At 37.7% G+C, this 23,516-nt stretch overlaps 1 protein-coding gene across 1 annotated transcript in view; it reads right to left on the bottom strand.

Annotated features, from left to right (window-relative positions):
• Nucleotides 1–2,407, bottom strand: part of LOC134804902 (small ribosomal subunit protein uS14m) — a 201,748-nt gene extending 199,341 nt beyond the window's left edge. Inside the window, exon 1 of the mRNA XM_063778218.1 lies at nucleotides 2,403–2,407. The gene's annotated coding sequence lies outside the window, so the exon portion shown is untranslated. The remainder of the gene's footprint in view (nucleotides 1–2,402) is intronic.
• Between the last annotated feature and the right edge of the window lie 21,109 nt (nucleotides 2,408–23,516).

Here is a 23,516-nt window from a genome sequence, read left to right as displayed (position 1 = left end):
GCTTTGAAAAAAGATTACACGTGATATCTTCTCTGACCTTACATATCCAAAAATAACTTAATGGAGTGCAGGTGGAGACCCTTGATCCCTAGACTAGATACATTGCATTGCAGTGACCGACCAACAGACCCCTGAATCGAAAAATGCTTTTCAGGCACCCGTAACATTATTGAACGATCTATCCAAGCATCGACACTCCTACTTACTACACACTATGTTGGAGACATCCCATCGGGTTGAAGCCAAATAATAATTTTCACTTCACCTGTACTAGGTAAGTACCTACCTAAAAAGCTCTCTTTTCAAGATTTTATTTTACAGCTTTATCGGAAATGAATACCTGATAGTTAAATCTAAATAGGTACCTATATTAAATTACTGTGTTCTGGTTAGATAATTGTACTGTACTGCACAGCCGCAGACTGGACGAGCAGCCAGCGGACCGGAGCGGGTCGGAGCGGAGCGCCGACTTTTATTTTAAGAGAACCTTAAGAACGCCATAATTAAGATGTAGGTGTACGAGTTTCCAGCTTATTAACTCTCATTCCGAGGTGAAACCCTTAATTTTTCTGGATTAAAAATCCAAATTGGTCATTTTCTGCATATGCTTTTTGTATATTATTAGTAATATGACCAGGATCCTAAAACTGCCCGGAGACCATCTTTCGGTATAGTGCCCTAGAACCAAATAATGACGTCATACAGGTGACCACAACCGAAATTTGCAAAATGTAAACTGTAGCTATACCATGAGTCCTACATACCTGTGAGTTAATTGAAACGAAATGTTATTAAATTTACCTACTATGAGTCTACGATTCATTAAGACAATTTACAAAAATACATAATAACGGGATGACTCACGTTAGACTGGGCCGTGTCCGGGCCGGAGCTTCCGGCGCTTACTTTTCTATGACATGACAGGCGATCACGTGATTCTTTCAATACGATGATGAACGATGCGCCGGAAGCTCCGGCCAGGACACGGCCCGGTCTAACGTGAGTAATCCTTAAAGAGCTACCTACCAGGCTTCCATGAATTATTTTGATTTCAAGCTGTTATACACCGTGTTTTTATTGAATTCCGTTAACTTCGGGGTATGGTTAAGTACGTTTAAGAAAACTAAATGGCATAGTTAATTTTGAAAAAAAAAAATTTTTTTTTGCTTTTTTTTTCAGAAAAAATAATATTAAAAAGTAATTAAATGTAGCATATAGCGTTGTTGTAACACGAGCATTACATTTAACTAAACCAAACAATTGAAATCTGTGACATATCAATGTCAATTCGAACATCGATCGACCGAGATTTTACTTAAGTTTAGTAGCAAATGTATGAACTCATTCTAAACACTAATCAATATGTAAACCGGCCTTAAGGCAAGTGTACAAGCTTGTAGAGGCCTTATAGGAAACAAATAAAATATTGATTATCTTCGAAATGGAGTTAATTAGAATATCGGTGTCTTTGGGAAAGTTACTTGATTTAAGCTCAGGTATGCACCCTTGAAATTAACGGAAATCAAAAAAAAACACGGTGTATATTATTGGTCAAATTGCATATTATTTAATTGCAGCGACGTACATCAATTTTTTTCTGTTATATGTTTTGTTAGCTTGGCATTATTGCGAGGTAGACATGAAAGTTGATTCTATAGAACACTTCCTTATTCAAATCAACTTTCAAGTCAGAATATTTATAAGGCAAAAACAAATCGAATCGATTGAATGGATTTGGATGGGATTTGGCATATGGCTTTATAACCTGGACCCGGGAAACATCTCCAACGGGGTGAAATGGGAATGGGAGGGCATCAACATAATGAGTTCTGAATGGGCAGAGGATTCATATTCGTTGTTGAAAAATATGGTACCTAACTAACTTACTGAATTTTAAGACTAGATCTATAATTCTCCTAGCGACCCGTCCCGGCTTCGCACGGGATACACAAAACCTTAACAAATTATACACCTAAACCTTCCTCAAGAATCAATCTATTGGTATGCGGATAGTTTGAGGCTCGGAGAAGGACATAAGATTGTTTTTATCAATCATCAATCATCAGTTAGACCTCGGCTGTTAAGTAAGTACGTTAATTTTTATATTTACTATCTGGACTTTTGTTTGTCCGAGAAAAGAACTTCCATAGCTGTTGATTGCTAATTAAAGTAATAAGGTATAAATTCGAAACATGGAGATGTTGACTACTATGTATATCAGTGAGTCGTTAAATTTTGATTTTCATGTCACACAGCATAATCGTCTCCATTTGTTTTCGTAAAAATTTCAAGAACATATGTAGGTACTCTACACAAACATGATACTAAGTCATGCAAAAAATTATAAATGGCAAACTTTTTACAACGTTTTATTAATTTTTTTGTGTTTAATGTTGTCTAGCTGAACAAAATAAAAAATTGTACCTAATAGGTAGGTCCGGTGTGATTGTTTGGGTTTGAGAATAATGATTATGTTTGTTTAAAACTAATATAAAATCGCGCAATCGTATTGAACGTGAAATGGATCAGGTTATATAACCGCGTTAAGAATAATCTCATTGCAAAGACCTGGCTGGTTAAGTGAAGTAGAACTATGCTGCAATATCCGACGCGCACACGCAGTAGGGCTGGGGACCGTTTTATAAAAGGTTAACTTTTAATACAAGGAATAGTCTTTACATGTCAAGGAAGTTTTTTATACATAATTAAATATTGATACAAGCTTTTATCACTGATTGTACTTTTCTATTTGTTTCAACTACATACGTTTCGAGACGATTGTAGCGAACCCAAGCTCAATTAGTTTGCGTTGTTAGCACAGAGAGCCACTGGCCAACTCCGATCTTCTTCATCAGATCAGTACAATGTAATCATGAATTGAAGATGTATTTAATAAAAATATTGACTTTAAACCATTAACAATAATTTTATGCTAAGCGTGTAAGTAAATTCTGTAATGTATTATGAATATTAATATTTGATTATTTTTATTATAAATTATGTGTTAGGTACGAGTACATGACTGCAATAAACGATTATGAATATGTATTTGTCATTCATAAGAATTGAAGGCGGCTTACATGTATAGTTTTTACATTCTTACTTACTTACACATGAAACTGGCTCCACGAATTACCATCAGACCATCACTCACTCACTCGCTCGACCGTTGGCGGGTGTTTAACTTAGGTACTTGTTAGGAATCTCAACGTCATATTTATATGTGGCGAGTTTTCTTCTCGGTTGAGCATGGCATGTAGGTGCCCAGAATTCTAGGAAAAATTAGGCGTAAAGATTCGACCGGTCCACGGTCGCATAACAGGAACATTTTACACTGGGTACTAAGTAAACGAATGGATCAACATTAACGCATTCGGTATGTACCTACATACCTATATGTATCTGATAAATATTCCAAGTAGGTAATATCCTATCTTTATATTTCTTACATAACCTTCAGACTTAGGTAACTACCTATGTATTTATAAATATTCACCATGTTGCAAACATGTTTGTATTTTAGCATCCTCCTAATAGGTATTAAATGGTTTAATGGCTCCTCTACACAGTGGCCCAGCGCTGGACCAGCGAGATTGGGCAACGTGCATTCGCACCAAACGCTGGCCCACTCACTACCTTTGATGTGTGGACGATAAACCGACACCGCGGCCATCCCATCGCCATCCCGCCGCGCCACAAGCCATCCGAGGCCACTACCCTCTCTACACGCTGGCCCATTTTAGTGGGCCAGTATGATGGCCCATCGTGTAGAGGAGCCATAACGGTTAGGTACCAACATCCTTAGTTTGTCAAGAAGAGAACATTTGAGAAGCGACCGCCACCCAAATAATTTTTATACAAGGTTACGAAGCACTGTAAAAAAACTCAATTAATAAATCTACCTACTAAATATTGCTAGTGAATATCCTAAGGAGCATTATACCTACTTATTATCCGCTATTAGTTAAGTTCCGCTTGTAGTTGAATATATCGCCGCATCACGCTCAAGAATACTCGTAATGCGGAAATTGAAAATAATCATACTGACGAGGGCAAGTTCTGGATACGGACCAAACGGGGTAAGTCAGGGTATGTCATTTTCCGATTATAAATGACTATTTGACTAATTTAAATATGTATACAGGAGCGCCACCAATTACCCTGTATCCAAGCCCAGATTCTCATTCCTCCAAATTCTAAACTGTCAATTAAGACAAAGTTTATGAATACCGTAGAGTTTCTTATCTTCGCCTGGATTTTGACACTTTTCCCAAAAAATCTCTCAAATTTGAAAGCATTTTAATCCGTTAAGACGAAAAAATGTTTTTTAGTACTCCCAACTATCAGTATACACCACTAAAACTTAGAATTTCATTGGTTGAGTTGGTAATAAATGGCCCCAAAGGCAATAGGCGATGTTTGGGTATTTTTCCCCATCTTCGCCTATGGCATGCCTTGCCGCTAATACTTACTTTTCTGTGACTTACACATGTTAAGTCGTATCTCCTTGGAATGTGCTAATATACTATGAACCTTAACTACACCAGACTAGGCATATTTTAAAAAAACGGGGTAGTAGGCAAAGTTTGGTAACGGTGTGAAGTTGTTTTCATACATTTTCTATAATGAAGCTAGGGCTGCCAAAAATTAACCAACATGCCAAATAAAGGGGAGTAATGGTTTATAAGTTAAAAAAATATTATTTTTAACAAAATTGTATAATTGTTGCAAAATTGTTGTTATTATCGTAATTGACAGCAAATCAACCTTATTTACACAAAGTGAGACATAAAAATACCTATTTGGTACCTACTCAACATCGATAAGAGTAGAAATAAACATTTGCATATAGCGCAAACTAAAATAACCAAACATAAGATAATATTAAAATTTGGAAACAAGTAATGTCATCCACCAATGAATGTGGTACAAAAAATTCAACCCTAGGGGTAGGCGAAATTTGGCAACAAGATGGACGCAAAGTACCCTCACCAATGTTTTATCCAATTGTGACTTCTAAACGTAAGCTAGCCATTAAATAATAGTTTCATATGAAAAAGAAATAGTTATAGGATATAATCATGTAAAAAGTTTATCATTACCGGTTACCGGGTCCAAATCACCGTTTAAAACTGAAGTTAAAACACTGGTTCAAAAAAACGTGTGGTCGGTGTCACGAAAAAACCTCACTAAAGGTCAACTGTGTGAAGTTAGCCGCAGATTGTTCGAATAATGTTGACACCCGTAAAAAATACTTTGTATTTAGCAGTTTTATGTAAGGCTTACATTAGAAACATTTTGTTAATGACAACTTATGTCAAACTAGGCGAAAATAGGTAGCGCAGGCAAAGATACGAAACTCTACGGTACGAGTATGTACCTATCACTGCCAAACAGGAACGAGAATTCCTTGTCTTCGGCTCACTCTCCAACATCTCGTAGAAGGATCGAGTGAGAAAACGAGAGGGTGCTTAGCATAGCACGTTGACGATGTATCTTTGGAACTTTTGATATACAAGCCGCTGTCTCTAGCCAGGCAAATGACTAAAATTTAACCAATCATAACGATGCTTACGATGGTACGGAGTACTAGGTGACCAGTCGCGAGGTGATCAGTCGCGACTAGGTGTTGGCCAATTTTTAAATACATACTGCCATTTGAAACTAATTCTTAATATAACCAAATATAACACGAAAATGTATTGTAAGTTTTACATTAATTTATATATTTTTAATTTAATTAATTTATATATCAAAAGTAGGGGCTGAGCTGTAGGCTACCTACGGGGTCACAGGCGGTGGATAGTGAACGGCCACCAGATACGGTGGTTAGCTGCGAATATGTTGAATAAGCAGTTCCCAACCACACAGCGACAAGATTAACAGGATGTGATGGGAAACCCAGTGGGATGGGTTTACCTATACTTACTAAAGTAACACTGGAATCCCAAGACAATTTTGTGACATGGCGAATCAATGCCGCCATTAAATAAGCATTCCCCTAGTATCAGGCAGCAGTGATACTAGTACTGGCAGAAGGCCGAAGAAATGGATTCCGGAAGGGCTTCTGTAACCAGACATCAGAGGGCGACCAGTCGGCTTCTGAACTGCGGCGCGGAAAGCAAATGAGGATACTACCGCACTGAACTTCCTCAAAAATGGAGTAATAGGAATGACAAATAATGATAATATGGTTCTTGACAACGGGCTTCCACGAAGTAACATGCCGTGGCGGTCCAAGTCCGGCAGGCTCAGACGCAAGGCTGAATCGGTCGTCATCCTGCGAAATCCTTGCCAGATAGGGACGTGGAATGTGAGGACGATGTTAGTGGATGGAAAAATTGAGGAAATGAAGATGGAGATGGAAAGATTAAACATAGATATAGTGGGATTAAGCGAAGTAAGATGGGGAGGCAGTGGAGATTACTGGGATGGAGATTATAGAATTATATACACAGAAGAGGTACAAAGTGCTAGAGGAACGGCAATAGTATTAAACAAAAAATGGGACCAGGTGGTAGATAACACGATTCATCACAGTGACCGAATAACTGCCGTAAAGATTAAAGCTCAACCTGTAGATATAGTAATAGTACAAGTTTACATGCCCACCGGAAGCCATGGTGATGACGAAATTGAAGAAATGTATAATTCGCTAGACTCAATCATAGATGTTGTTAAAGAAAAAGACAATCTTATAGTAATGGGGGATTTTAATGCAGTAGTGGGAGAGGGAGAAGAAGATAATACAGTTGGAAAATTTGGGCTGGGAAAGAGGAACACCAGAGGGGATAGAATGGTACAGTTCTGTAAAGAAAATAGTTTAGTTATCACCAATACTTATTTTGAACTACCAAAGAGACGGCTATACACATGGAAAATGCCCGGGGACATAGGACGTTACCAATTAGATTATATACTAGTTAAATCCACATTCAGAAATCAAGTAGTATCATGTAAAGCCTATATCTTCCATCTCTCTACTATTTCACTATTATTTAATAATATGTTACCCTGTTCGTCCAAAATTGACGTACTTCTTGTTGTGTGCTTTTTATGTCCCGTTCTTATAGTATTGTAGGCCTTGTCCATTTGACCCTTCTGAATAAATTTATCAATTTTTTGGCACATTTCCAAAGTATCCTTCTCCTTGCATTCCCGGTACTTCGTTGTAATTTTGTTAGTCAATCTTTTATACTGGTTTATACTGTTCTCATCACTTCCATTCCTGAATTTCCTTCTTTCTTACATTAAATCGATAATTTCTGTGGTCATCCAGTTTTTCCTCGGTACTATTTTCTCCCTTTTTATACATTCTCCAGTTGAAGATATCTGGATGTCTTTTATTTTACTCCACTTATCATTTATACTTAAATTATTATATAAATCTGCATTCTTATACTCTTTCAATTTATCTCCTACGTTATTACTAAATTGCACTCTTGTATTGCTATTCTTATCACTAAGATTCTTGAGATCGAGGTTCTTTGTCTTTTGTCTCCTTTTTGGTTTTCTACTATAAAAGTTGTGTTTACTTAGTACCAGGTTATGGTCAGTGTTTAAATCAGCTCCTGGATATGTAGAATGCGAACCCACGAGACAAGAGATTTTTGCATTAATAGGTTTAATGTATACTACCGTTACCACTAGACTTCATAATTAGTAAAACCGTAACTCTTCCAAAAAAATTAACACTTTAAAGTGTGAAGAACATCGAACCTTAAGCCTTATCACAAGCATAAAAAAAATTACTTAAAATTATTCAGAATCGATTACGACCAATAGCTGAACGAAATTTAGGATCAGATCAATATGGGTTTAGGCAAAATAAAGGGACCAGAGAGGCAATACTAGCGCTTAGAGTTTTAGTTGACAGGCGACTAAGAGGTAAACCTAGACACACACTTTTATAGATCTCGAAAAAGCTTTCGACAAGGTGGATTGGAAGAAGATGATGGGTATCCTGCATGAAATTGGAGTTGACTACAGCGACAGGAAGATCATTTACGAACTATATAAGAACCAGGAGACCATTATCGAAGTAGGAGAAGAAAAAGGGAAAGCTAGAATCAAACAAGGAGTGAGACAGGGGTGTCCATTATCACCACTCATCTTTAACATTTTCATAGAGCAAGCCATAACATTTATAATAGAGTCAGATTTGGGAGGGGTTAAGGTAAATGGGCACAAAATTCATTTCATACGTTTCGCTAACGATATCGCGGCATTTGCCAATGACCGGGGTGAATCACAAAAATTGGTTTCAAAAATGGATGAAGTTTTCAATCAATTCGGACTTAAAATAAATTGCAAAAGAACTAAAACTCTTACAGTATCAAAAAGCATCATGACAGAATCTAAACGCCCTAAAGTTTACAAATCCATCATATTACACGACACATAAATACAAATATTTAGGAAGCGTAATAACCAATGACTCTAGATGCACCGAGGACATGAAACAGATAATCGCTATGGCTAAAAGAGCCTTCAATAACAAAAAAGATCTGCTTAAGGCACGCATTTCAAAAATAGCCAAAAAACGATTGATAAAGGTGTTTATCTGGAGCATTGCGTTGTATGCAAGTGAGACATGGACACTGAGACAACAAGATAGAAAGAGGTTGGAGGCTTTCGAAATGTGGTGTTGGCGGAGGATGGAGAGGATTAGCTGGACTGAAAGGAAGACGAATGAAGAGGTCCTGAGAATGATAGGAGAAAAGCGATGCTTGTTAAATGCATTAAGAAATAGGAGAGGCATGATGTTAGGACACCTTATACGGCATGATAACTTTTTCCTAAATATCCTGGAAGGCAGGATTGAAAAGACAAGAGAAGAAGGGAGACCTAGAATCACTTATCTCAGCCAAATAAAAAATAATGCGTCGTATGTGGAAATTAAGAGACTGGCACAAGAAAGAAAATGATTGGCGATTATTCCACCGACAAGAGCAAAGCTCTTAAGTTATGATGATGATGACATTAATTTATGAATATAAACATTACAAAGGGGCCCAATTTTTTAGACGTATTTTAATTTTATTTAGTTTTAGTTTTTAGTTTTAATTTAGTTTTATTTTATAGATAAGTTAGTTTATTTTTCTTTTTATTGTAGATGGTAGCTACCTGAAATAAATATAATAAAGTAACATTATAATTAAGTAGGCTTTTTTAAGGAAATACTGTAAACTACTTATTCGAATAATATAAATAACTAGGCACCTAGGAAAAACAATTTTTAGTTAGTTATTCCTGTCCTGTAGGCGCGTGAACTCGCATGCAAGTTTTAGTTACATTGCGGAATATTGAGCTTACATCCAAATCAGCCGATGAGCCGACCGATCAAATATCGCAATGTCATGAAACTCGCTGTTTCTTTATATTTTTATTATATGATCAATAAATTTACTTTTGCGCCGGAAGCAAAAAGTATAGTAAGTATATTAGGCCGGAAGTCAATAAGTACCTAAGTAGGTATACTTCGGCGACATCTACCAACCTACCGCCGAGATACCTAATTGAGTGTATATAGAGCGGTGATAATCATCAAAATAAAAAGTGAACGTTTTTATGTAGGAGGTTCAGTAGAGGGCTAAAAGATGGTGCTTGATAGTACGTAGTTGGTGCAAGGCATTAAAATACGAGTGTGAGTTTATGAAACAAGCTGAAAGCGAGTGTTTTAATGCCTACTTATGAACAGTTAGATACACTGCTTTATACACAATTATAAGCTCTCTATGATGTTTTAAGAAACCGTGTGTTACGACCGCCATTGCAATTGACTGAGGACAAATCAAAATCCTTCGTTTTTGTTACGCAATAATAACATTTTCACTAATAAGAAATTTGTTCTACCAAAACAGTTTCAACTTTATGCTGGCCGTAATTTGCAGTTTTTGAACGCATCATAGAAGGTATATGATATTCAATTGATATATGTGTAGATTAAAGAATATAAGAACATTCGACATGAGATAAATGATACGTAGATGCATATACAGGTGACCTTAGTCATTGGACAAACCCTGTAATCCCACGTAGGGTTACTTCTCAGAAATGCTCTAACGGTAATATTTTTTTAATTAGAACAAAAGATAAATAAATAAATTATCAAACAAAAGTTATTTCCAATAATCGACAATAAAAAGAAACATACTGTATTAATCATTGGCAGTGCTTTTGACAATTTGTTTGAAAATGTGCGGCAATGATGACATTTGTCAAAAGTCAGAATCTTATTAATGTCATAAATAAAAAAGATAATCAAAACGGTCGAAGAAGGTTTTATACTATTTATTACCTCAGGAGCTAACACATACAGGTTGCTCCAGAGTAAAAAAACGTAATTTGTTAATTTCTTCGTAACCGCTACACCGATTGTTATGATACTTTGTATACTGGTTCTAAATACCCTAATGCATATGTACATTTCGGCTTTGTCCAATGGCTAGGGACACCCTGTATATATCTATGGACTGGCCTTACGGGCACTAAAAATGGTACTAGTTTAGCGGTGTGACTAACGAATTCCAGCCAATCGTGCAGTCTAACGCAACTAGTTGCGACCTATATAGCTCGCGTGATGCCAACTCATCAGCGTTGTACCGGTGTCACACCGCTGTACTGGCCCCTGTCATGCCTCATTATTGTTGTCCGTAAAGCCAGTCCCTAGATATCTATGTCAATGCGTAGATGTAGAATAATGTCATTAAGAGAAGAAAAAACATATTTGATTTCATTTTTAGGGTTCCGTACCCAAAGGGTAAAACGGGACCCTATTATTAGGGTTCCGTACCCAAAGGGTAAAACGGGACCCTATTACTAAGACTCCGCTGTCCGTCCGTCCGTCCGTCCGTCTGTCACCAGGCTGTACCTATCTCGTGATCTGTGATAGCTAGACAGCTGAAATTTTCACAGATGATGTATTTCTGTTGCCGCTATAACAACAAATACTAAAAACAGAATAAAATAAAGATTTAAGTGGGGCTCCCATACAACAAACGTGATTTTTGTCCGAAGTTAAGCAACGTCGGGCGGGGTCAGTACTTGGATGGGTGACCGTTTTTATAGATTATGGTACGGAACCCTTCGTGTGTGTGCGAGTCCGACTCGCACTTGGCCGGTTTTTTGTGTTTAGGGTTCTTTCTTACTTAATCCAGTAACTTTGTCAAATTTTGTAACCTGGCTCTTTTGCGTTAAATCCGGTAGTTCTGATTTTTGCAGACTTATTTATGATGTTGGCCCAATGAATAATACAAGTTAGTGACTTCGAGCGCCGAACGCAACTTTGTCAAATACCGAAAATCCCGCGAAAATTTCGGTTTTCTTTTAGATTTAGGCGATTATAACCCTAAAGGACTAGTTTTTGATAGTGCCTTCTCAGGACCTTCATCATAAACACGTCTGCAAAAAATCAGAACTACCGGATTTAACGCAAACGCGAAATGTATAAAATTACTGTATGCAATTTATAGAATAGGCTATTTTTTAGGATTCCGCACCCAAAGGGTAAAAACAGGACCCTATTACTAAGACTCCGCTGTCCGTCCGTCCGTCCGTCTGTCAGCAAACTGTATCTCATGAACCGTGATAACTAGGCAGTTGAAATTTTCACAGATGATGTATTTCTGTTGCCGCTATAACAACAAATACTAAAAAGTACGGAACCCTCGGTGGGCGAGTCCGACTCGCACTTGTCCAGTTTTTTAATTAAATATTTGAAACTTTAAAGTTATTCCGTATGTACCTATGTATTTAATAGGGAATTTGAATACCCATGTAATGTACACTGTTTTTGCTCCCTAGTAGGGATGTAACGATACATGATTTTGCCGATACGATAAGCGAATCCGATTTTTGAAGTAAATAATCGGCGATACCGATACAGATACCGATATCAATGGCACGTTAGTTAGTTAATAAATAAAATAAATAAGGAATTATATACGTAATATGCATAGAACATACTTATGTATAATATAGGCACTCGATTTTGTGAAGTGTGAAAAACTGTAAAACAAATAAAGAAAAATGCCAAATCAAAATCAAAGAAAACAATTATTTAGGTAACCATCAAGCAATCAATGCAAAAGTAAATCCAAATCAGTAAATATAGTTCACCTTAGGTAGATTTTTTGCTATGGAAACAAAGTTTATTCAAATTATTAGCAGCGTCATTCGTATCTCGCACGGTTTTTAAACTGTGGTATCGGCTGAATTTAAATGGGTGATGCCGATATATCGGCCTGCCGATTATATCGGCTGATATATCGGTATCGGTATCGTTACATCCCTACTCCCTAGTTTCTTCATTATGTCCTTACGAGTATTTTTACGATTAGCTACAAATTAGTGATTTATGTAGAATTTATATTATGCCCAATAGAGTAAACAGCTAAGTGAAATGGTTAGGTGGTTAAGATTTATTTTCATAAGTATAATTATTATTTATTTACTTATAAATAAATAAGGACATTGTTATAACACTTATATAACTAATTATTCCTTTCGACCTACTACTTCTACTACGTAGGCGAGTTTTTTTTTTTTCTTTATTATCGTTTATTTCATTATTTAATATAGGTACTATAGGGGAAGATCGGGTAAAGCGAACACCCCAGGCAAAGCGAAGTCGGGCTCCCAATCGCGCACGCACCACGCGCCTATATGATGTTCAGGATCCTTCGCTCTATGAGCGGCAAGCGTTACAGGGAGCGGTCGCTGCGAGCGTCGTCGGTGACGAGTCATAAAGTGTTTTTAGTCCAAAATATTCGATTTTGAAAGGTAAGTACATTGTATGTTATTTTGTCATAGTAATTATCTCGAATTTTAATTCAAGATGCTTCTATTGCTTATTAAAGTATCTTCCTTTTACAACGCATTTCTTTTAAAATAACCCAACGGTTATTTTTTTTTTAATTCTTAATTTCATTAACTGACTGAATGGGTAAAGTGGATCGGGCAAAGCGGATAGCGTGTTCACTTTGAATTTATTAGGTAAATTATTTTATGATAATATTTTGTTACAGATGGTATATAAATATCAAAAAATGATCGATCATGGTTCCTGGCTAACAGACGTCATGGAAATGGCTATCAAAACGTGGATTGGCTGTGTTAAAATGTCTTCAGAGATGCCATGAAGACTTATGCTTATGAAATTAGTGAAAATATATCAAAAGTTACTTGTGACAGCTTTTTCTAATTAATATTATTGAAATGTTGATTAATTTTCACTTAGTTATTAAGTTCACTAAGATTTTATGAGTGATATTTGCTTTGCCCGGTGGCCTGTTTCACTTTGCCCGGCACCCTGGACAAAGCGAATAACATATCTTTTTTTACGTTTTGGTCAAAATTGCAGCAATTATTAAACAACACTAGCCAGTGTTGTTTTAAATTTAAAGTTTATTAAATAAAGACTTATTATTGACCCTTTTTTCATTTCTTCCTCGTTAACTTTTTCTGTTAGGTATGTCATTTCAAAGCTTAAGGTGTTCACTATACCCAGACTTCCCCTAACTATTACGAACTACTACTTTGGAATAGGTATTGTACCTATATGTTTATAGCTCGCACCATCCGTAGCCCTTAATCTAAGCTACCTATACGTAATAAAATAGCTATTATCTAAAAAAATCACGTACGAAAAAAAATTGCTACTTTACACTGGATTGTTCCTTTACCATATAAGTAATTATCGGTATTGGGTTGGATAGGTAAGTACTATCAAAGACATATGTAACTCCGTATAAGATGAATAAAGTCTAAGAAAAAAACGTGCCTCGGAAATGAAGAAAATGTCATTCTCGGATAGATGGCGCACACACCTTTGGCCTATGGTCGGCTAGATGGCGTTGACGACACTGTTTCATATTTAACAATTTTAACACATAGGTATCAGTGAATGAACATGGGTCAAAATGATATAAAAATAATAAAATCATTTATCCATATATATAAATTTTTTCGATAGTTTTATACGTTTTCATTTTGAGTTTTAGTCGTGTGTCGATAGATGGCAGTAAATTTACTGTGACTACAAAATGTACTATGACAGGACCCCTCTATACTATCTATTCTCTTTGGTACTATTAATATTAAGGCTCTTGTTTTAACCTACCTGATATACTTACTTTCTCAGCAAACTGGAAAAATAATCCTTTTGACGTTATTTAACGTTAGTTGACGGTCTAGTTTTATATTATAATTATAACACTCGCAAACTCTACCTACATTTACTCATCTTGGTGTTGTTACGACACTACGACATGACACACAACCTGAAAAGCTTTAACTTTTTCATTTATATTTAGTTTGGCAAACCAACTTTGTCAGTTGAAAAAGGCGGCAAATGAAAAATGTAGGCGCGAATGTTCGATCTTCCGTAGGTACTAAAGACGTACCTAGGAAAAGTATTTAATTACTATAATTAAGATCATTTTTCATTGAAGTTATAAAGAGCAAGTTTACTGTTTCTAATACAATACAATACTCTATATTGCACACCTCACACAGTCTACAATCATCATCATCATTATCTCAGCCATAAGACGTCCACTGCTGAACATAGGCCTCCCCCTTGGACCTCCATTCGTACCGGTTGGAAGCGACCCGCATCCAGCGACTTCCGACGGCCTTAACAAGGTCGTCTGTCCATCTTGTGGGTGGACGTGGGTGAGTTTACAATAAAAGTATAGAAACAAATAAAGACAATTGGATAGAGGTAACAACAACAGGCGGTGTTTCTTAAGCGCGATCTCTTGCAGACAACCTTTGGGTATTAGCGGAGACAATAAAATTAGAATAAGCAATACTATATATACCGGGTGTGGCCTGTAACACGAGCAAATAATTAAAACATAGATTGTACTCCTCAAACGATGACACTTTTGTTCGACAACTTTTAAAAATTATGAAGTATTTAGACTTCCTATTTTTCATACAAAATAAATATTATCTTCAATGGACGCCATCGCCATGGCATGTCATTTGTGATTGACGTCATGCCTTAAACATAATAAAATTCGCAATACATTGCGTCTTAGAATAAACTTTAAAATGTATTAAAAATCAAATCACAAGTTATTTTTAAAAGTTGCTGGACGAATGTTGGTCAGTTATGAGGAGTACAGCCTACAGTTTAATTTTTTGCTCGTATTACAGGCCACACGCGGTATACTACTCCCTTCTTCCTCGCGTTATCGCGGCATTTTGCCACGGCTCATGGGAGCCTGGGGTCCGCTTGACAACTAATCCCAAGAATTGACGTAGGCACTAGTTTTTACGAAAGCGACTGCCATCTGACCTTCCAATCTAGAGGGGAAACTAGGCCTCATTGGGATTAGGCACGGTTTCCTCACAATGTTTTCATTCACCGACAAGCAACTGGCAAATATCAAATGCTAAATCACTGATTTAAACTTTCACGATTATTAAACATTATCAAACTGCACAACGGGACTTAATCGCGTATTTAAGTTTTAAGATTTACCTCCGACGTTTCGAGGACGGCGTTGTCCCCGTGGTCTCGGAGAAGACTGGCTCAAGTTGACATCAACATCTTCTAGCCGCGCGAGTTTTTCGAACTACCCGCACTTGGTCTTGTTTATCAGTTTGAACGTTTTGCGCACTAGGGATGTCACTCTGTCGACACACAACACTAACGATATTCGATTTATCGACTGTCGATATTCGTTTCCGCTTACATTTACTAATGACTGGATTCCATGTGGATGAGATCTTAAAACCCTCGTCCCGATTAAAATTGCAATGTTTTTTGATTTCAATGGCTTCCCGCACTTTTCTACTGTAGAAATGGCGATCCGTGGAGAGGATTTTAGGGTTATGCAGCTCAATCCAGTGGTTTGGTCCTGACTCCAGCAAATGCTCAGCCACCGCAGACTTGTTGACCTGACGATTTTTGACAGCTGCGATATGTTCCTTAACTCTTTCTGCTATGGTGCGCTTATATCGGAGAAACTAAGCGCACCATAGCAGAAAGAGTTAAGGAACAGTCGATAAATCGAATATCGTTAGTGTTGTGTGTCGACAGAGTGACATCCCTAGTGCGCAAAACGTTCAAACTGATAAACAAGACCAAGTGCGGGTAGTTCGAAAAACTCGCGCGGCTAGAAGATGTTGATGTCAACTTGAGCCAGTCTTCTCCGAGACCACGGGGACAACGCCGTCCTCGAAACGTCGGAGGTAAATCTTAAAACTTAAATACGCGATTAAGTCCCGTTGTGCAGTTTGATAAATGCTAAATCGTACATAATAGCAGGAGATCTAAGGTCCACCACCTTGCATTTTGGAGACAAAGCAAACCGCTTAGAACACGTGTTCCTGGGGGTGATCTGAGCTGATTAAGCCCGGTTGCCAAGAGGTTCCCCCCAGCAGGTGGGCAGGGGAGGGGGGGAAAAAGTGGCTCCGACGCGCCTCACTCTAAGCTTTATATCTGCATACATCTCGCAACTATATCAAGTTTGGTATCTTTTTCGTGTAATTCGAGGATGAAGAATTCATTTCTGTGACTAAATTTTCACTCACCCATACAAAAAATTCGAGAAATTCAAAATTCAAAAAAATTCTTTTAATTTTTTTTTCGTAAATCCTCTAAAAAATTTAAACTATGAGGATTTCCTCTAGAAAAAAATACCTGTGAATAGCCCAGTTATCCTACTATACAGAATAGTAAACTTGTCCAACATTTTTTTTCATAACTCTATTAAAAAAAAATGTTTTGTGTCGCGCGGCGTACCTGCATTGTAAGAACGGTATGCAGCGTTTAGGATTTTTAAGTATGTTTAGATGATTTCTGATAAGTTGTTATTCTTCTGGTTGTAGATTGCATTAATAAATTACTTCTGGACGTGATATATATACAAATATAAATTAAATATATAAATATAGATGTTGGGAAAACCTTCGCCAACAGAGTTAAGTATTATAAATGTGATAAAATTAACATTATTATTTGTATGTCTTTTCCATATCTCGGGACCATGGGGTCCCGGACCTTTGGGAGGCGTACGTGGGGCCGAAGCCAACAGCGCAGAGTCCCTTTAAGGCACTTTAATCTAAAAGCAAGGGATACATGTGGTGGATACTATCCCCGAACGCACAATGTGATACATCCGGAGATGGTCCCCGCCAGGTGCAAAGACTATTGCAGTGCAGCAATTTTGTGCTGCGATGGGAACTAAGGTCATGGGCTATAGATTTGAAAGTTGGATGGACTGGATAATGGGCTATGGGAGAGACTAGCGGACACCTGCCGTGACAATCAGTCTCAAAATTGTAAATGACAGGTGGTGACTCGCCAACTCCTTGAGTGGGCCCCGCAATGGCCGCACGCACAATGCGACAACAGGGCAACACTTTGGAGTGGCTGTGAGGTTGTCGAGATGTGAGTCTGCGGTAGCCAGATCCCGGTAATCCGTTCAGCAGGCCGCCGGCTTTATGACATTTTACACTTCCAACCTGGAGCATAGGTCCCGCTGTTGCGACTCCATTCTGGCCGGCCAATCAAGGTCAGCACAGAGGCGAGGGCCAGATGACAGGGCCCTCTGGAATAGGGGTCCGCGGTGTCGCCACTCACCGTCAGCTCCCAACAAGCTGCCCCCGCGGGACATTATTATTATTATTGTGGTGTTGTGGGCCTTTGAGTGATGCATTGACCAGCATTGATCTATTGTGACGGCCCTTTATGTTCATTACTAATGCCCGTTGCATCCAGAAAGTTCCAGATTCTTTGGGCCGTAATGTTTTGTACCTCATAGGGTTGCACTACGTGTCGCCCTATGTAGGTACTTCTTTTTGACATTAGTGGTCCACAAGAACAGAGAATGTGCATTGCAGTCTCCTCTGACTCCTGACAGAACCTGCATGTCGCATTTGTTTCTTGCCAATTTGAAACATGTTTGTTCAACTTGCAGTGTCCAGTCAGTATTCTGGTCACCGCGCAGGTTTTGTGCCTTTTGAGTCCTAAAAGCTCCTTAGCAGTTTTGCTGTTGAACCCTTTGATCAGAGCTTTCGAGTGTTCTTGTCCTTTAACGAACTTCCACCAATCGATTGCTCTCGTTTTTTCTAAGTTGCTGAGCAGAGAATATGCATCTCGTTTTGTGCTTCCACAGAACGGTTCTGGGCCGACCAGGGGTGTGTCTGCGCCCTTTCTAGCAAGTTCGTCCGCTTCTTCGTTTCCGTTAATGTCGGAATGCCCTGGTACCCATCTAAGTGTAACTTTGTTGGAGTAAGCCAGTGCATTTAGGTTTGTTTTACAGTTCTGGACTAGTTTTGAGTTTGACTCAAGGGATTCTAGTGCCAGCGGAGCAGCCTGGCTGTCTGAGTTGATGTAGAAATGCTGGTGTCTTAGGTTTCTATCCAGATTGATCTCCGCACATTTGTTGATGGCGAAGACTTCTGCGTGCAAGATTGAGGCCAGTGTGCCCATGCTAGCTAGCGCTCTGAGCTTAGATCTCTCACCTCCTACATCATTGCCTTTCTTGGAACCATCTGTATACCAGATGTGGCTTCCCTTTTCGACGTACATTTGGTTGTTGATCCATTTGTCTCTAGGAGGTATTTCTACTGTGTACAGTTTGGTGAGGTGACATTCGGTGCGCGTGTCATCAGTGGGTATGCTAAGAGTTCTATTCGCAAAAACCCAGGCCTTTAGATCGGTTAATGCCTGAGAGCGCCATTTTGGCCTGTTTAGCGTGCATATTCTGTAGACGCACTTGGCCTCCTTTTGCACCTGAAAGTGGAGTGGTATGATGTCCAGCAGTGCATTTAGGGCCGCTCCCGGTGTCGAGAAGTAGGCGCCTGTTACTGTTAAACAAGCCGTGCGTTGCAGGCTGTTTAGAGTGTCTATTGCTGTCTTTTGGCTGGTTTTGTTACACCAGACTGCGTAGGCGTAGGTGACAATTGGCCTCACTACCGCTGTGTATAACCACATAGCAATTTAGGTCTTAAGCCCCATCTTGCTCCTGCCATTCGACAGCATGACCACATGGCCATTTTCGCTTTTTGTATAATGTTTCTCAGGTGAGGGTTCCAAGTTAACTTTTGGTCGAAGGTGACCCCTAGATACTTGACCTCTGCCGAGAACGGTATTATTTGTCCATTAAGTCTTGGTTTTGTGAGTTTATCGAGCTTCCGTTTCCTTGTGAATGGTTAAATGGCTATTACAGTCTTGCTCGGATTAATGGACAAGTCATTTTCTCTACACCATTTGAATATTGTGTTTAGAGCTCCTTGCATTAGGTTGGATATTGTGTTGAGGCAAGGGCCTTTGACGATGACTACAAGGTCGTCGGCATATCCTTGTGTATCAAAGTCTTGGCCTGACATGATTGCAAGAAGTTGGTCCACCGCTAGGGTCCATAATAGTGGGGATAAAACGCCTCCTTGTAGGCACCCTTTAGTGGTATAAAATTCATGCTCTATATATAGTATTGATGGTCAGAGTGGCTACTCTGTTCGAGAGCATGCTATGTACCCATCTGGTGGTTTCGTCTACTCCCTTTGATTTCATACCATTGAGTATGGTCTCTGTGGGTGTATTGTCGAAAGCACCTTCAACATCAAGGAACGCACATAGAGCGGTTTGCTTTTCCTCTAGGGTTTTCTGCACCTTGTCAACCAGGTTGACATTTCGGCGACACGGCGGTTTTCAGTTGTGTCTAGGGCTTGCAATTCGAATATTCGAATATGTCGAATATTCGACCTGTTTTGATATTCGAATATTCGGCCGCTCAGGTTTCGAATATTCGAATATTTTTTATTACTAGGTAAAATCTATTTTCATCCGTTATAGTTACAGTTTCTGTGTATTTTGCCGGGTATTAACAGTGAATGAGGAACCGTAGGTACTCAAATGCGAAGGAAATAATGTTTTTACTGTATTCCTCTCAATAGGCTTCGCGAATACAGTTAAACCTAAGAACCTAACTCAATTTCAAAAGGAAACGAAATCAAAAAGTATGTTTTATTACGGTGCGGCTAATGCTTTTTCTAGGTACAAGTAACTTTACGTAAGTTTTAAGATAAAGGATCATTTTGTTTATTGAGTAAAAGCGTACCTTAAGCGAATATTCGAAGTCTAAACCTTGCCCTTTATCGCAATTCACAAATTTGATCATACCAAACCTACCGAACTAGGTAATCTAACCATGCACCTTTAGCTAACGAATAATCCACCCCGTAGTCAGCCAACTTTTTCTCTTAAATATTCCAATATCAATTATATAACTTATTATATAACAGCCGACCATTAGGAATCAAAACTAAACTTGCCAAGACTAATAAAGTCAATAAAGATTCAAAATACAATGGAATTAAAGGCCATTTTACAGGCTTCTTAACGACAAGAAGTTAATTTAAATCAGAAAATGATTAGTGATTACGTACTAAAATGTTTTCTCTCTTACATACGTGTTTGGATGGTTAAAGTTATATTAATTCACGCAACGACGCATTTATAATAAAAAGTTTTATCAAGAAATATTGAAAATGTCTAATTTTTGCGTTTTAGGTACTTACTTGCTTTTATAAACGTGGGTATTTCAGAGTAGGATGATAAAATCTAGTCAATAAGTGGATTTCTGCAAAATATCATTAATTTTAGCAATATGTGAAAAAAGCTTTTGAATAAAACGATAATAAACCGATTTTTCGTTCCTTTTCTTATTTTTTTAAAATATTCGAATAATTATTCGAATATTCGAATATCTCGTCAGTAAAAGTCGAATATTCGAATACCTGGAAGTTTCGAATATTTGCAAGCCCTAGTAGTAGTAGTAGTAGTAGTAGTAGTAAACTCTTTATTGTACAAAAAGACATATACCTACCTAGACCTACCTGTTGTGTTGTGTGTGTGTGGACCTAGTTGTGTCGCATGTTCCGGTGTAGGATTTGGTCTATGTTTGGGGACAGATTATAGCCCCTCAGCAACAGCCACCATGCCCTGCTGACTGGGGCTGGTCCAAACAACATGGTTATTCGGAGCCCATATGGACAAGCCTACCTGCGGCGGCTGCTGCTTGTTTAGAGCTTATTCGTTGCCGCTGCAAAACAAAATGCGCAGGGAGGTGCAACTGCGTTAAAAAAAACCTAAAATGCACAGTCCCATGGGCATGTAATGGCAATTACGAACAATATATGTCTTATTTTAACCCGCATTTTTTGTCAAACATCTCCTATGTTAATTTTATCACATTTATAATACTTAACTTTATTAGCGAAAGTTTTCCCAACATCTTTATTTATATATTTAATTTATATTTGTATATATATCACGTCCAGAAGTAATTTATTAATGTAATCTACCACCAGAAGAATAACAACTTATCAGAAATCATCTAAACATACTTAAAAATCCTAAACGTTGCATACCGCTCTTACAATGCAGGTACGCCGCGCGACACAAAACATTTTTTTTAACAGAGTTATGAAAAAAAATGTTTGACCAGTTTACTATTCTGTATAGTAGGATAACTGGGCTATTCACAGATATTTTTTTTCTAGAGCAAATCCTCATAGTATAAATTTTGTACAGGATTTTCGACAAGAAAAATTAAGAGATTTTTTTTGAATTTTGAATTTTTCGTATTTTTTGTATGGGTGAGTGAAAATTTAGTCACAGAAATGAATTCTTCATCCTCGAATTATACGAAAATGACACCAAACTTGATATAGTTGCGAGATGTATGCAGATATAAAGCTTAGAGTGAGGCGCGCCGGAGTCACTTTCCCCCCCCCCCCCCCCTCCCTTGCCCACCTGCTGGGGGGAACCTCTTGGCAACCGGGCTTAATCAGCTCAGGTCACCCCCAGGAACACCTGTTCCAAGCGGTTTGCTTTGTCTCCAAAATGCAAGGTCCCCTAAGAAAACCGGACCTTAGATCTCCTGCTAACAGTAACTTACTGTCGCAAAGTGTCAATGTCATGATTAGGTTTCCGATTTAGACCACAATTGAATTATGTTTGTATAGACAAAAAGGACTTTATGGAGAGGGAACATTCATCATACTCATACTCAACTTTATATTTTTGTACCATTCATTTACGGAATGGTAATGATTTCCAATTTTAAGAAATTCCTGCATTTATTTTAGTAAAATTGTTTTGAGTTTTTACAAGATTGATGGTACAGTCGAGTTCATAAATATGTATACATTTCTTCATTTTAATCAATTGGGTACAAATGTATACATACATATTTATGAATACGACTGTTATTATAAGTTCCTAGATAAATTAAATAAAAATAATAGAATCATGATTTGCTTCTATCGTATACATAGGTACTTAAACAATTAACCTACAAACCACCAAATAAACTACCTCAATAAATAGGTAAGTTTAAGTAAATATTAAGCTTCAAGTACGTCAACTTCGTAATCGGTGCAAAGTAATGGATTCCACTTATAGCATACTCGAGTAACCCCCTTAGGGTAACATTCCATTTCTGACCGCAGCTGCATACTAGTACGAACGCGTCGGTGTTATTGTCAATTTCTATAGTAAAATGAATGGTAGTGCTGCTGTCGTTGGAAATGGACTGTCACCTTTATTCATAAAACTTTACGGGCCTGATTTAGTTAAATTATATTTTATCCCTTTCTTACAAATACCCAAGTCAAAATGACAGATATAGACAAACCATTACCTATTAGTTAATAGAGGCTTGTAGCACGTAAGAATAAGGGGGTAAGTATTTAGTTAGACCGAGCTTAGGGTCGGTTGCACCAAAGCGTCTCTTAGCTGGTTTGTTAGTGCACGACACCTTGCATTTTGAGACTATGCGCTGAAACTTGGCACAGTTGATTCTTAGCTGGTCTTGAGCAGATACAGACCGGGAGCCGTCGAGAGCCACCTCTCATTTAGTGGGGGGGAGGGGGGGAAGTTCGACGCTGCTTGGATCAATATTTTAAAAGGGGACCTTAGAATTTATTTTCTCTCGTTAATATCGTTTTTAATATTGATCCTAGCGAAAAAGTTTGAATGACCGTTTTTGTAGGAAATTTTATGTAAATTATTCATGTATTAAAACATTTTTTGCTATTGGCCATCGTTTACGAGTTATTTACGAATGACTAAAAAAGGGGACCTTTGAATTTATTTTCTCCCTTCAATATTTTCTTTAATATTGATCCTAGCGAAAAAAAGGAGCACTTATATTATAAGAAATCTGAAACAGATTATTTACGTAAAATATATTTTTTGCTGTGGGCTACCGTTTACGAGTTATTTACGAAAAACTAAAAAAAAATAAAGATTGTAGAACAAATTATAAGTAACCTTCCCACCTTCATATGAGATTACTCTTACCCACGCTTAATATTCTTTTTTATCTCCCATTTATCAACAGATTTTTATAATAAACTATATATTTTTTAAACGTAATAAGTGTAGCTTTACGACTATCTTTTTTGTTTTTAGATTCCTGCAACACTTTAAAAAAAATGGTAATTATAAAAAAATCAAAAATGCGTTTTTTAGTCTTTTCTACTTTATG

The sequence above is a fragment of the Cydia splendana genome, chromosome Z (genome assembly GCF_910591565.1).
Source record: "Cydia splendana chromosome Z, ilCydSple1.2, whole genome shotgun sequence".
In the NCBI taxonomy this organism is placed as follows: domain Eukaryota; kingdom Metazoa; phylum Arthropoda; class Insecta; order Lepidoptera; family Tortricidae; genus Cydia; species Cydia splendana.
This window is presented reverse-complemented; position numbering and strand designations above follow the sequence as displayed.